A 12347-nucleotide genomic window follows, 5' to 3' on the forward strand; every position below is an offset into this window, starting at 1 on the left:
CCTACAGGCATCAGAAACTTAACAATAAACTCAGGCAGTGAGGCCCTATAAGTTACAGCCTACTCTGAACAGTGGAGACTGGAAAATACATGGTTCATCCCAAGGGAGTTGTTACTTACCCCACTGTTTTCATACAGAGTGAAGACACAGTGTGACTGGAACCTCATATTTTTCAGGAGAAATTTAAAAATCCAGGTTTTTACTTAAATTAGCTGGAAACTAATTTTTAAAAATTTAAGATTGTAGAGGCCAACTTAGCCTGGGGGTCTCCAGTTTGCAAACTGTTCAATGCAGTATTATAGAGAGTATAATTGTCTAATATCCTTCTACACAGCTTAGCAGCATCTAGGACAAAAACAGATACACCAGTAATAAAAATAAGACTCCAATGATCCAACAGAACAATAATTCCTTAGAAATTGGAATCTGGCCAAAAGTATTTTCCAAACCAAGCTGACATAATTACTCCCACTTTTGCAACAGTTGAACCATGACTCTCTAACACTGGCACAACTGCTTGGCATTAAAATATAGATATAAAACTTTTCTTAAAATATGGTCATATTTCTCTCTGTCCTTAGGTCTTTACTACTTATGTAGATATCCTTATGCCAGAAATTTCTTCATTTAAAACCCATAATATATCTTCCTATGCCATATCAACGTTTGGATACCATGGTTCCTGATATATCATGACAACCTAGGACTAACTGTAATGTCACTACCTGTAATCATATTCCTTGCAAACACATAATTCCAAGTCTTATTTTTGTGTTTTTCATTTTTATCTATTACACATTTTCTTGACATCTTATTGGTGAATTTCTTAAATGCTATTCCATTTCAATTCCATAAGTAAAAAAACTTAATCAAATGCTTGTGATTCAAATATTATACTTAGTTTCACAAATATATATTGTCCTAGATTCTTCTCCCTATTTTTAACTGAAAAGATGCCTACCAAAACACTTTCACCATGCCTAAAAAAAAAATACACAAAATTATGGATGAATATGTCTAATAATTTCAGTTCTATTAAGTGCTCCTTTGGTTTTTATATCTCATTGAAATGTCTGTTAATCCTACAGTCAATTCTAAGATACCTCTATGTAGCAGGTTAAAGGTAGATCCATTTTTTTAATGTTCTAAAGGACACAGCTCTTTAAATCTGTGATAAATTTTGTTAGAAAGTAAATATCTTCAATTGAACTATTTTCAAAAGTAGGAAAAAAACTGTAGTCTTCTTAAAGCATGACACAGGTATATTGTTTTTCTATAACCTTTCATTCCATCTTTCCTTCTTCCTTCCTCCTACTTTCAGGGACTTCATCTTCTGTTCAGTCATTTTAGAAAGTATGCAATCTTAAGTGTTCATTGAGACTACTGATCCATTTCTTCTTTCAAGTTGTTGCATAACTTCAGATGATTCAACTTTAAAATGGATAAATGGGAAACTGTGCTCTACTAGAGCACATAGAATCTAATTCTGGTTAACAACAACAACAAAAACCAATGATTAATTAGTACATTAGTCTGCTAGGATTGCTTTAACAAAAACCATAAGACAGAGTAGCTTAAACAACAGAAATTTGTTTTCTCAGAGTCTGGGGGCTAGAAGTCCCACAAAAAGGTCCAGCAGGATCAGTTTCTGGTGAGGACTTTCCTCCTGGCTTGCAGATGACTACACTCCCACTGGAGAGAGAGAGGTCTCTGACATCTCTTCTTACAAAGATACTATTCCTATTTGATCAGGGCCCTACCTTTATGACCTTATTTAACCTTAATGACTTCCTTGCTTCAAATACAGTTACATTGTAGGTAGGGTTTCAACTTATGAATTTTGGAAAGATACAGTTCAGTCCATAGCATTCCACCACTGGCCTCTCTGATATTCATGTCTTTATCATATGCAAAATACATTCATTCTATACCAACAGCTCCAAAAGTCTTAACTCATTCCAGCATCAACTCTAAAATCTAATGCCCAGAGTCTCATCTAAATAACATCGAAGTCAGGAATGAGTAAGACTCAAGGTACGGTTCACCCTAAAGCAAAATTCCTATATAACTGTGAACTTGTGAAACCTGACAAGTTATATACTTCCAAAATACAATGGTGGGAAGAATAAATATTCCCATTCTAAAAGGGAGAAATCAGAAAGAAGAAAGGGGTGATGGATTCTAGGCAAGTTTAAAACATAGGAAGGCCAATTCCATTAGCTATTAAGTTCCAAGAATAATCTTTGATTTGACACTCTGGCCTCCAGATCCAATGGGGCAATAGCATCACCCCCACAGCTCTGCAGGGCAGCCCTGGCCATTCACAAATAAGCAGTTGTCTTGCCCCTGAAGGACTAGGCAGTAGCATCTTTTCCCTTACACACACATACTCACACACACAAACACACCCTCACCAAACCAAAGCAGTCCACTACCCAAAACCTAGTAGAAACCACCTCTGCCCTCTGGGTCTGTGGTAGAAATGGCAGGCCTGCTGATCTCTGAATCACTTTTGGATCATTCTTCCTCTTTTTTAAGGATAACTTATTATTAAGTCCATGAGTTGCACACATGATCTCCTTATCAAATATTTGTTCTTCCACATCTTTAGTATTCTCTTCAGAACAAACTTTCTCTTTTCTTACAATACGGATAGACTAAGAATTTTCCAAATTTCCTGGTACTGGTTCCTTTTTTAATTCATCCCTCTCCACTGTAAGTGGTCATGAAGAACCAAGTTGCTACTTTGACACTTGACTTTGAATTCTCCTCAGCTAAATAACCAATTTCATCACTCACAAGTTTTACCTTCCACCCAACACTAGAACACAGTTAAGCCAAGTTTTTTGCCACTTTATAAAAAGAACTGCCTTTCCTCCAGTTTCCAATAGGCTGTTCCTCATTTCCATCTGAAATTTCATCAGAATTGCCTCTAATGTCTACATTTCTATCAGTATCCCCTTCATGGCAATCTAGGCATTTTCTAGCATATACCTCAAAATTCCTCCAGTCTCTATTCATTTTTCAGTTCCAAAGCCATTTCTACATATTAGAGGAAGGAAGAAAGGAGCAAAGAAAAGAGATGTGAAGGGGTTTTGGCCAATTACAAAGTGAGAGGGAACACAAGATACTATCCCTACTTCTCACACCAACTGTAAGTTCAGAGGATTCCCAAAACCACCTCGGGTTCCAGAATTCACTAGAAAGACTCCAAGATCTCACTGAAAGCTGTTATACTCACAGTTACAATTTATTACAAGGCAAGGATATAGATTAACATCAGCAAAGAGAAACAGCTCATAGAGCAAAGACTACAAGTAGCAAACATGTAACTGCCATTGTTTTCTCCCCATGAGATCATCATATTATTCTTCTAGTATCATAACAGTACACTCAGAGTTTTGCCAACTAGAAAGGCTCACAGAAGAAATGGTGTTCAAAGTTTTATTGGCGTTCCGTTACTTAGGAATGATACCTGGATTGACTGCACACATGGTGGAGTTCAGTCTTCAGGTCACCTGATAACACTTAACCTAAAGCCCATGCTCTAAGTCACTGGTATTTCTGGTATGGTCAACCCCCACCTTCAGACTATCTCAACATGATGAGGCCCCAGCCTCAATTATACTGTCAGACAGTATGATCTAAGGCTCTCAAGCAAACAAAGGCACTAGAGATCATTCTTCATAAGGTGAGGGCAAAGGCCAGACTTTTGGGGGGGCTCAATTTTAAATATTTTACTAAACAAGAAGACAAGAGAAGCCATTCAGTAGTTCCTATTGCCTACAGAATCAAGCCCAAGTTCCTCATCAAACTATGGAAGCCTTTTCTCCCATATCTTATGCGCACACATGCGCACACACACATATACCCCTCCCCCACCATGATTTGGCTCCTATCTCCTCCAATTTCATTTCTCATTACAAACTTTTTCCTCAAGTAATTGCAAATTACCTTTTTGTTTTCACAAACATCAGACTACTGAGAGCTATTTCTTCTGTCTAGAATGTCCCTTCTGCTTTAAGTGATCCATACTTGGGTTCTCAATGAAGGAATCATTTTCTCCAAAAAGTTTTCCAGTAACCCCAGGAAAGGCTTTACACATCCCCCACTGCATCCTATACATAGTTCTATCATAATACAAACGTTTTGCTAAAGTCATATCTTCATAGGAGACATGTCACATTCCTAAGTGTGTGGTCCAGATTGTCTTATGACTAGGTATCCATCTTTTACTGATTCAAATAACTGAGACCCTGCCTAACTCTTGTGATGCTTTATTTCCCTCATATTTCGGTTCACCAGGACTTGGGTCTTTCCCTGTTCCTTTATCCCCTCTCTCCCTAACTCTTTTTAGACCAGAGTTCTATCCCTGTTCTGCTAATCCCTGCCAGTAGATCTCTTTCTTTTCTATCTGAACTTCCTCAACCTGCCTGATCTGATCCTTTCTATCTCCCACCAATAACTGGATATGACCACTTAAGATAAATATTCCAAGTACATCAGAAGATATAAAACCAAATTCCAAATGACTTTAATGCCAGAGTCATTTCCATAGTATAAACAAAAATGAAGATAACAAGAAAATAGGATAATTCAAATCAAGAGAGCATCTCACCTATCAATGAATCAATCTTTTCACATTTTTTAATTGCCTCATCTTGGGTTATAGTCTTGGTCACAATTCTAGCTTGTTCCATGTTCTATACAAGCACACAAAATTAAGCTATGTTTTATAGAAGAAAGGGATATCACTTGCGCGCCTTCACTACCTTGGATATTTACTCTAAATTTTTTTAAAAATAGAAGTAGTGTGTCTTTTGAGTCACAATAGTATGCTTCCTGCTGTTTTCTTACACCTGATTACATACGATGGCAATGTGATTAGCAGGGGATAGGAATACTAGGTATATCCCACAGCAGTTAGTAGTTACACTGCTGGGAACTGGTTGTAATCATCCCTGTAAAGAGCTATTTAAGGGTTTTACAAAGGCCCAAATCTACAATATCTGAGTCTTATTAGCACCTCTCTAACTTCTGAGCAAAACAAGTGTAAATATATTATCAATCTAGACTATGCTTTAAAAAATGGAAATATACAATAAATGCTTTGCTATAATAATGTGTGTTCACAGTGATATTTTCACTGAAGCAAAAATCATCTCAATTATGTACACTGCAAAATGAATTGTTTCCCCAGAAAGAAAACAACAAACAATATTCAGAGCAAGCAGCACAGCACTTCTGTCTCTAATTTCTCTGTAACTTAACTGTGAAACCTTGAGCAAGTCAGTCATCTGCCATCTCATCTGTAGTATATTAATCAATTTTAATTTGCCAAGGAGTAAAATTGTGTACCATTTTTCATGTACTACTTAAACTAAAGCAAAATAATTGACTTAAATGAGTTTTATAACTGAAATAGCTAAATGTAGTATCCAATAAATGATGTGGTGTACAAAACATCCCATTGTTGGGGGAAAAAAAAAAAAAAAAGATATGTTACCTTGACCTAAATGGTAACTGGATAACCTGGATTTAATTTAAAAAAAAAAAAAAAGTCCCTTCCTTCTTGAAGAGATTCTACAACAACTCAATAAAAAAATGAAATTATCTTTTGGAGGGCAGGCCCCTTATACTACAGTCTAGGTAAGTGTTCTAGGAACGCATTAGCATCAGTATACCAGATAACATTGCGAGAAGCTGTGTTTGGCTTCAGTTAGGGTTTTGTTGTTTTTTTTTTAATTCTTTCAGTGCATTTGCCCATTTCATGATGGGTAATTTATGAGTACACCTGTTCACACTTCACTGAGTGTTCAGCAGCTTTTGACCCAAAATAACATGGCCCCCATGCGTCATCCTGCCTTCTTACCCAATCTTGCCCCAAGCAACTTTTTTGTTTCCCAGGATAAAAAAAGTTCTCAAAGGAAAATGTTTTGCCAATGTAGAAGAGGTGAAACAAAAAATGGGAGAAGCTCTAAAAGGCATCAACATTGATGATACAAAAACTATTTTGAGCACTGGAAAAAGCATCTTTATAGGTATATTGTATCAAACACAGAGTACTTTGAAAGTGACTGAAGTTTAAACATGTAAGAAGAAATATACAATTTTTTATAAATAAATTCCAGTTTTTTGGGGGTCCCTATCATATAAAATAAAATTTTTAACAATGGTGGACATGTTAAATTACACACTAAATTAAATTACTCAAATCTCATCACTCCATAAAAGGCATGATGTGGTACATGGTATGAACAACTAGGCTTATTCCTGTAGAATTGTATACAGTGCACACCTTCCAAACACTGACTGTTGAACTATATAGCCTGGCATACATTATTTAATATATGGTAGGTCTTACTGGATTACTCAGGGCCAAGTGTCTCACTTCAAAACCACATGTTGAGATGAAGCTGGCAAATTGCAATCTCTTACCCTATCCTCCAATCCCTTCCAGTCTGTAGAGCTATACTATTTTCTGTCACTTTGTTGCTGGGTCCCCTGTCCTCTGCTGTCAGTTCTGGTGCTCATCTTTTACTATTACTGATCTCCTTTGCTACTCTCCACCTAGCCACATCCAAATGCTATACGTCTATCCAGCATGTCTTTTCTCTGTCTTTTCAACATTTTTGGCTCTTCTGTTTCCTGTTCTTTTCAGCTACCCAACAAAAGAGATCTGCTGCACAGGCACAGTTAGCCAATCATTACACTCCTTTCCTTCAGGGGGAAAACAATAAAGCAAGTTAGGACAGTCTTTGGCTTTTCTGAACTGTTTTCATCATAATTTGACTCCAAATTCATTTGTTGCAAAAGATGTTTTGTGGCTTCTTTTGTTTCTAAATTTGGAGTTACTGCAGATACTTGATCTAAAGACAATTGAGGGTTTTTACAATTATAGTAGTAAAGGATTAAAAAAGCAACAAAAGACATGATGGCTGTCTTAACTCTTTAAAAATTCACCAAATAAAATCCAAAAAATTTTCATTAAAATGAAATTTTAAGATAAATTAACAGAATTCCAAAGAAGATAAACCAGTGGCCAAAAGGCACATGAAAAGATGCTTGACATCACCAATGATGAGAAAAACACAAATCAAAACTGCAGGAAGATACTACTTTACATCCGTTAGGATGACTATTATCAGAAAAACGGAAAATGTGTTTGGCAAGGATGTCAAGAAATGTTGGTGAGGATGTGAAGAACTGGGAGCCCTGCACATTGCTGGTGGGAAGGTAAAATGGGATAGCCACTCTGGAAAAGAGTACAGCAATTCCTCAATAAATTAAATTCAGAATGACCATGTAATGTAGCAATTTCACTTCTGCGTAAATATCCACAAGAATGAAAGCAAGGATTTAAACAGGTATTTTTGTACTCATGTTCACCGTAGCATTATTCACAGTCAGCAAAAAGTGGGAGCAACCCAAGTGTCTGTGGATGAATGAATAAACAAAATGAATGAATTATTAAATTCAGTCTTAAAAACAAAGGACATTCTGACTCATACTATAACATGGATGAACCTCAGAGACATGATACTAAGGGAAATAAGCTATTCACAGAAGGACAGATATGGTATGGCTGCATTTATATGATGTATCTAGAGTAGTCAAATTCATGGAGACAGAAAATAGACTGGTGGTTGCCAGGGGCTGAGGACAGCAGAAAATGAGGAGTTAGTGTTTTACAGGTACAGTGTTTCAATAGGGAAAGATAAAAACATTCTGGAGAAGAATGGTAGTGATGGATGAGCAATAATGTAAGTGTGCTTAATGCTACTGAACCACACACTTAAAAATGGTTTGGCGAGGCACAAAGGTTCACACCTGTAATCCCAGCACAGCAGGAGCCTACACAAGGGGAGTGCTTGAGACCAGGAGTTCAAGACCAGCCTAGGTAACATAGTGAAACCCTGTCTCTACAAAAAATCCAAAAATTAGCCATGAGTGGTGGTGTGTGCCTATAGTCCCAGCTACTTAGAAGCCTGAGATGAAAAGATTGCCTGAGATCAGGAGGTCGAGGGGCTGCAGTGAGCTCTAATCGTGCTGTTGCACTCCAGCCTGAGTGACAGAGTGAGACCCCTGACTCAAAAAAAAAGTTAGTATGGTACATTTTATGTTATGTATATATTTTGCTACAATTGAAAAAAAATGAATGAAAAGTAAAGATGACATAGGGCAGAAAAGTACTGGTACTTAGTTATTGATGACTACACAATGTGACTCTCAAAACAGAGGCAGCACAAGTTACACACAAGCACTAAGTAAATAGTGCTTAATTTTGCTAGAGCTCACTGAACAGCATGGAAACATCTTTATATATCTACGGATACCAGACATCTTCACAAAGGCCTGTCTGGAAAAGCTGAGAAAAATAGGTTATTAAAAATAAAATCCTTCATGCCCACACCAAATTAGTGAACCTCATTATCAAGACTGTTAAGCCCTGATGCCTCCATGCCTATATCCTTGCCATTCCATATAACAAACTTGCTCCAGTTCAACCCGTTTCCCACATACCTGCAGAGCTCACCCCTCACTTCATTCAGATCTCCACTCGAATGTCCTCTTATCAGAGAGGCTAAGCTTGACCGTCCTACCTAAAATAGAATCCTCCATCATTCTCTCTCCCCTTTATTTGGCTTATTTTTTTTCATAGCTCTTAACACTACCTATTATATATCTAATTGTTAATTATCCTTCTTTATCCCCAGAATGACTTTCTATTTTATTCACTACTGTCTTCCCAGCACCTGGAACACTACCTGGCACACTGAAGGTGGCCAGTAAATAGGTGTCAAATGAATTAATAGATGAATGCTCATGGCTTCATAAATCCTATTTCCCTTTTGGTCCTGGTACCATTCTACCATTTGTAGCAGCCACAGTCTCAAGGCCATCCAGAGCATCCCTAACTCTTCAGTGTAGGTTTCACTGGTTAAACAGAAGGAACACCTAGCTTAAAAGTCTGAAAGAAGCCTGGTACCAATACTGACACTAAAACCTTAATTATGCATGTCAAAAAAATGCTCTCATGGACTGGTGCATTGACTCACACCTGTAATTCCAGCACTTTGGGAGACTGAGGTGGGAGAATCATTTGAGGCCAAGAGTTCAGGACCAGCCTGGGCAACATAGCAAGACCTTATCTCCACAAAAATAAAAAATTAGCCAGGTGTGGTAGTGAACCCCTGTAGTCCTAGTTACTAAGAGACTCAGGAGGCTGGAGGATCCCTTGAGCCCAGGAGTTTGAAGTTACAGGAAGCTATGATCATGCCACTGCACTCCAGCCTGAGCTACAGAGCAAGATCCTATCCTAAAAAAAATACTAGTAATAAAACAAAAATGCTCTCTGACTCAGTTTCTAAATACACTAAAAGAAAACAATATATCTGCCCCCTCACAATGTGGGATAAAGAATATACCTCTTACACTGCTTTACAACAAAAAGACACCATGTACTGCATGACAAACATCACATTGCCCTTATTTTGATAAACAATCCAAGTCACTTGCAGACAAATACCACAGAGGTTTGCTCAGTTTTTTGTTTTGTTTTTTTTAATAGAGACGAGGACTTGCTATGTTGCCCAGGCTGATCTCCAACTCCAGGTCAAGCGATCCTCTGCCTCAGCTTCCTTTGCATAGTGCTGGGATTGCAGGCAAAAGTCACCGAGCCTGCCTCCTTTTTTGAGGATTTAGGGGACATGAACAAACGCAACAACATTGCATGTCTCTAAATACAGTATAACCAAAATATAAGTAACCAGCTACTTGGCCCAACAGATAAACGACCTGGAGCACCAGAATGTGTTAAACACTTGGATGAGGGAGAAAGAAGGCTGCTTCCAAAACATACTTAACTTTATTTCAAAGTCAAATGTGTTCAACTCAGAATTCATATTGCATCCCAGAGAAACATTCCACCAACACCCATGCATGTTACAAGTTTTGAGAGCATTTTATAACTGCACTTGAATCCATCTGCACTGAATGACTTTTGTTAAGGCGCTGGAAGTTGGTAACACTTTTTACAGAAGGAAAAAAAAACTGAACCAGAGCATCGCAATACCTCCCCTCCCGAAAAGCGGAGGTGGGGGCCATGACTCTCAAGGTCTCCAGGGGCTCCCAGAACCCGGGACGCCCAGACAGGAAAAAAGTCATCCAGGGAACACACGTGTCGCTCACGCCTCGGGAGTGGAAACCGCAGGAGGGACCTGCCCATCCGCCAGGTCCCGGACCCGAGGCAGAGGCGTCCGCTGGGATCGCAGCGTGGCTCCTGACAGCCTCGGGCCCCGGGGCCGACGACCCCGCCCGAGACCGACCCAGGCCGGCCCCCTCCTCGCATTTCGAGCCAGGCCTGCCCCCGGAGCTCACATCCCCGCAAACGCAGGTCCTACCTGAGCTCTGCCCCCAGCTACAGGGCTGCGGGGGGAGGCGGGAGGAGGCGTGGCCTTCCAGCTCGCCAGTCGAACTCCCTCGTGCGGTTGTTATGACTTTCCCTCTCGGGATCCGCGCCCCGACCAAGTTCGAGTTGCACTTCCGGGGTCTGCAGGAGACTGAGATGTCATTACGCACGCGACGGCGACGGAGGCGGCGACAACCCGGAAGTGGGCGGGGCGTAGTCGCTGGGGCGGTTCCTGTAGTGCCAGGTGGTCTGGAAGGGAGAAGCCAGTGCGAAGGAAGTTTTATCCTAGTGCTTATCCACCGGCCCCTCTGGCCCTTCCCTAGCTCTTCTTTCTGAGGGCTGCCTAGGTAGCCTTAGAGGACAAAGCCACCCTGAAGCCTTCTTCTCCAAGCAGAATTTTTTTTTTTTTTTTTTTGCATCAGTGCATATGGAGTTAGTTGTGCCAGATTTCTCCTTGTTGATTTTAATTTTTTCTTTTTTTTTCCAGGTTCAGAATTGATAGATTATTTTAATTTTTAAAAAGTCATCAATACGACCAACTCTAGTTGAGTTGAAGTTATACCCATATATTATGTTTTCCCCCCAACTGAACAAAATGCTGCTGCCAACTTACTGAAAAATGGGTCACTGACTGGGTATATCACAGAAGGTCATCATGCCTCTTTGTTAGCCTTGTATTTCTTTTTTTTTTTTTTTAATCTTAAAGCTTCCTAGTTTATCTTTTTTTCCAGAAACTTGAGTGTTTCAAACACTGTATGATACAGATGTACACAACATAGCTTAGTAAATATGTTTTTCTTAAGGCATTAAAGCTGATATAGGATAAATATAATGATGAGTAAGTTACCTCTCCACTACTGATCAAGGCCCTCAGTAATAAGGGCGACCTGGGAAAAGCTAAATGCCAACTGCCTCAGAATCTCGATTTCCGAAAACACTTTTCTGGGGTCCTACCACTGAGCACTTCTTATTTACAAAACATTAACCTGTCATGCAGTAGAAAAAGTAAAATGGTGAAAAACTATTTTTTAAACTGCTAGAGCAAATTATCAACTGATTAAAATGATTACACTGCCATCTGACTGAGTTCTACAAGGTCCAAGCAGAAATTTTAAAGCCATTCTTAGGATGTCCTTACAGCGAATTCCCCACACCCCACTCAGGGTTTATTCGGCCTTACCCAGCCCATTTACTCAACACCAGAAGAATCCAGGAGGTCTAGATTTTGAAGACTAAGTTTACCTCTAAATGATAATATGTGAAGTAGAAAGATAATACGAGCATCCTAAGACAGTTGCAAGTTTCCTCATTACCATACTTGACTCAAATGAGAATATTATGAGTGTTAATGCTCTGTTTTTCTAGAAACAGGTTTGAAAAATGTCTTAAGGGAAGATCTAGGAAAAGTGTTGGAGGCAACTGATTTTAAATTTTTGGATGGTATTCTCAGTGCATTTATTCTACAATCATTAGTTTAATGAATAAGCTAGGTGCTGGGGATACAAAGCTGAGTTAGACCTCTTCTCACTTTGAGCAGCTAAGAGAAAGGAAGAGCTGAAGGCCAAGTAAACCAACAGTGATAATATTCTATACAGAGGTGATCCCAGACTACTCTGAAGTATATTTCACTCCCATATTCTTTGTACTTCATAATCTCAGCTCCTTACTTGTTTCCTTCATAACAAAGCAGAAAGCTATTCATTTATTTATTTACAAATGTGCCCTGCTCCACCAAAATGTAAACTTAATGAGGGCAGTAATGTTATCTTGTCTATTTTTTTTTTTTTTTTTTTTTAGGATCTTGATGCTCACATAAATGAACATTCAGGTGATTTATCTTGTCTTTTTAACATATCCTCAACCATACAACAGTGTCCACAAAGTGAACAACAAATATATGTTGAATGAATGAATGATCACAGTGGTAAATGCTAGA

At 38.9% G+C, this 12347-nt stretch overlaps 1 protein-coding gene across 1 annotated transcript in view; it reads right to left on the minus strand.

The window, feature by feature from the left end:
• LOC103272821 (protein FAM172A-like) overlaps nucleotides 1–10589 on the minus strand; it is a 65056-nt gene extending 54467 nt beyond the window's left edge. The window contains exon 1 of the mRNA XM_008070288.2: nucleotides 10404–10589. The gene's annotated coding sequence lies outside the window, so the exon portion shown is untranslated. The remainder of the gene's footprint in view (nucleotides 1–10403) is intronic.
• Between the last annotated feature and the right edge of the window lie 1758 nt (nucleotides 10590–12347).

Source organism: Carlito syrichta, unplaced genomic scaffold (assembly GCF_000164805.1).
Source record: "Carlito syrichta isolate Samal-C Ts95f unplaced genomic scaffold, Tarsius_syrichta-2.0.1 Scaffold313310, whole genome shotgun sequence".
In the NCBI taxonomy this organism is placed as follows: domain Eukaryota; kingdom Metazoa; phylum Chordata; class Mammalia; order Primates; family Tarsiidae; genus Carlito; species Carlito syrichta.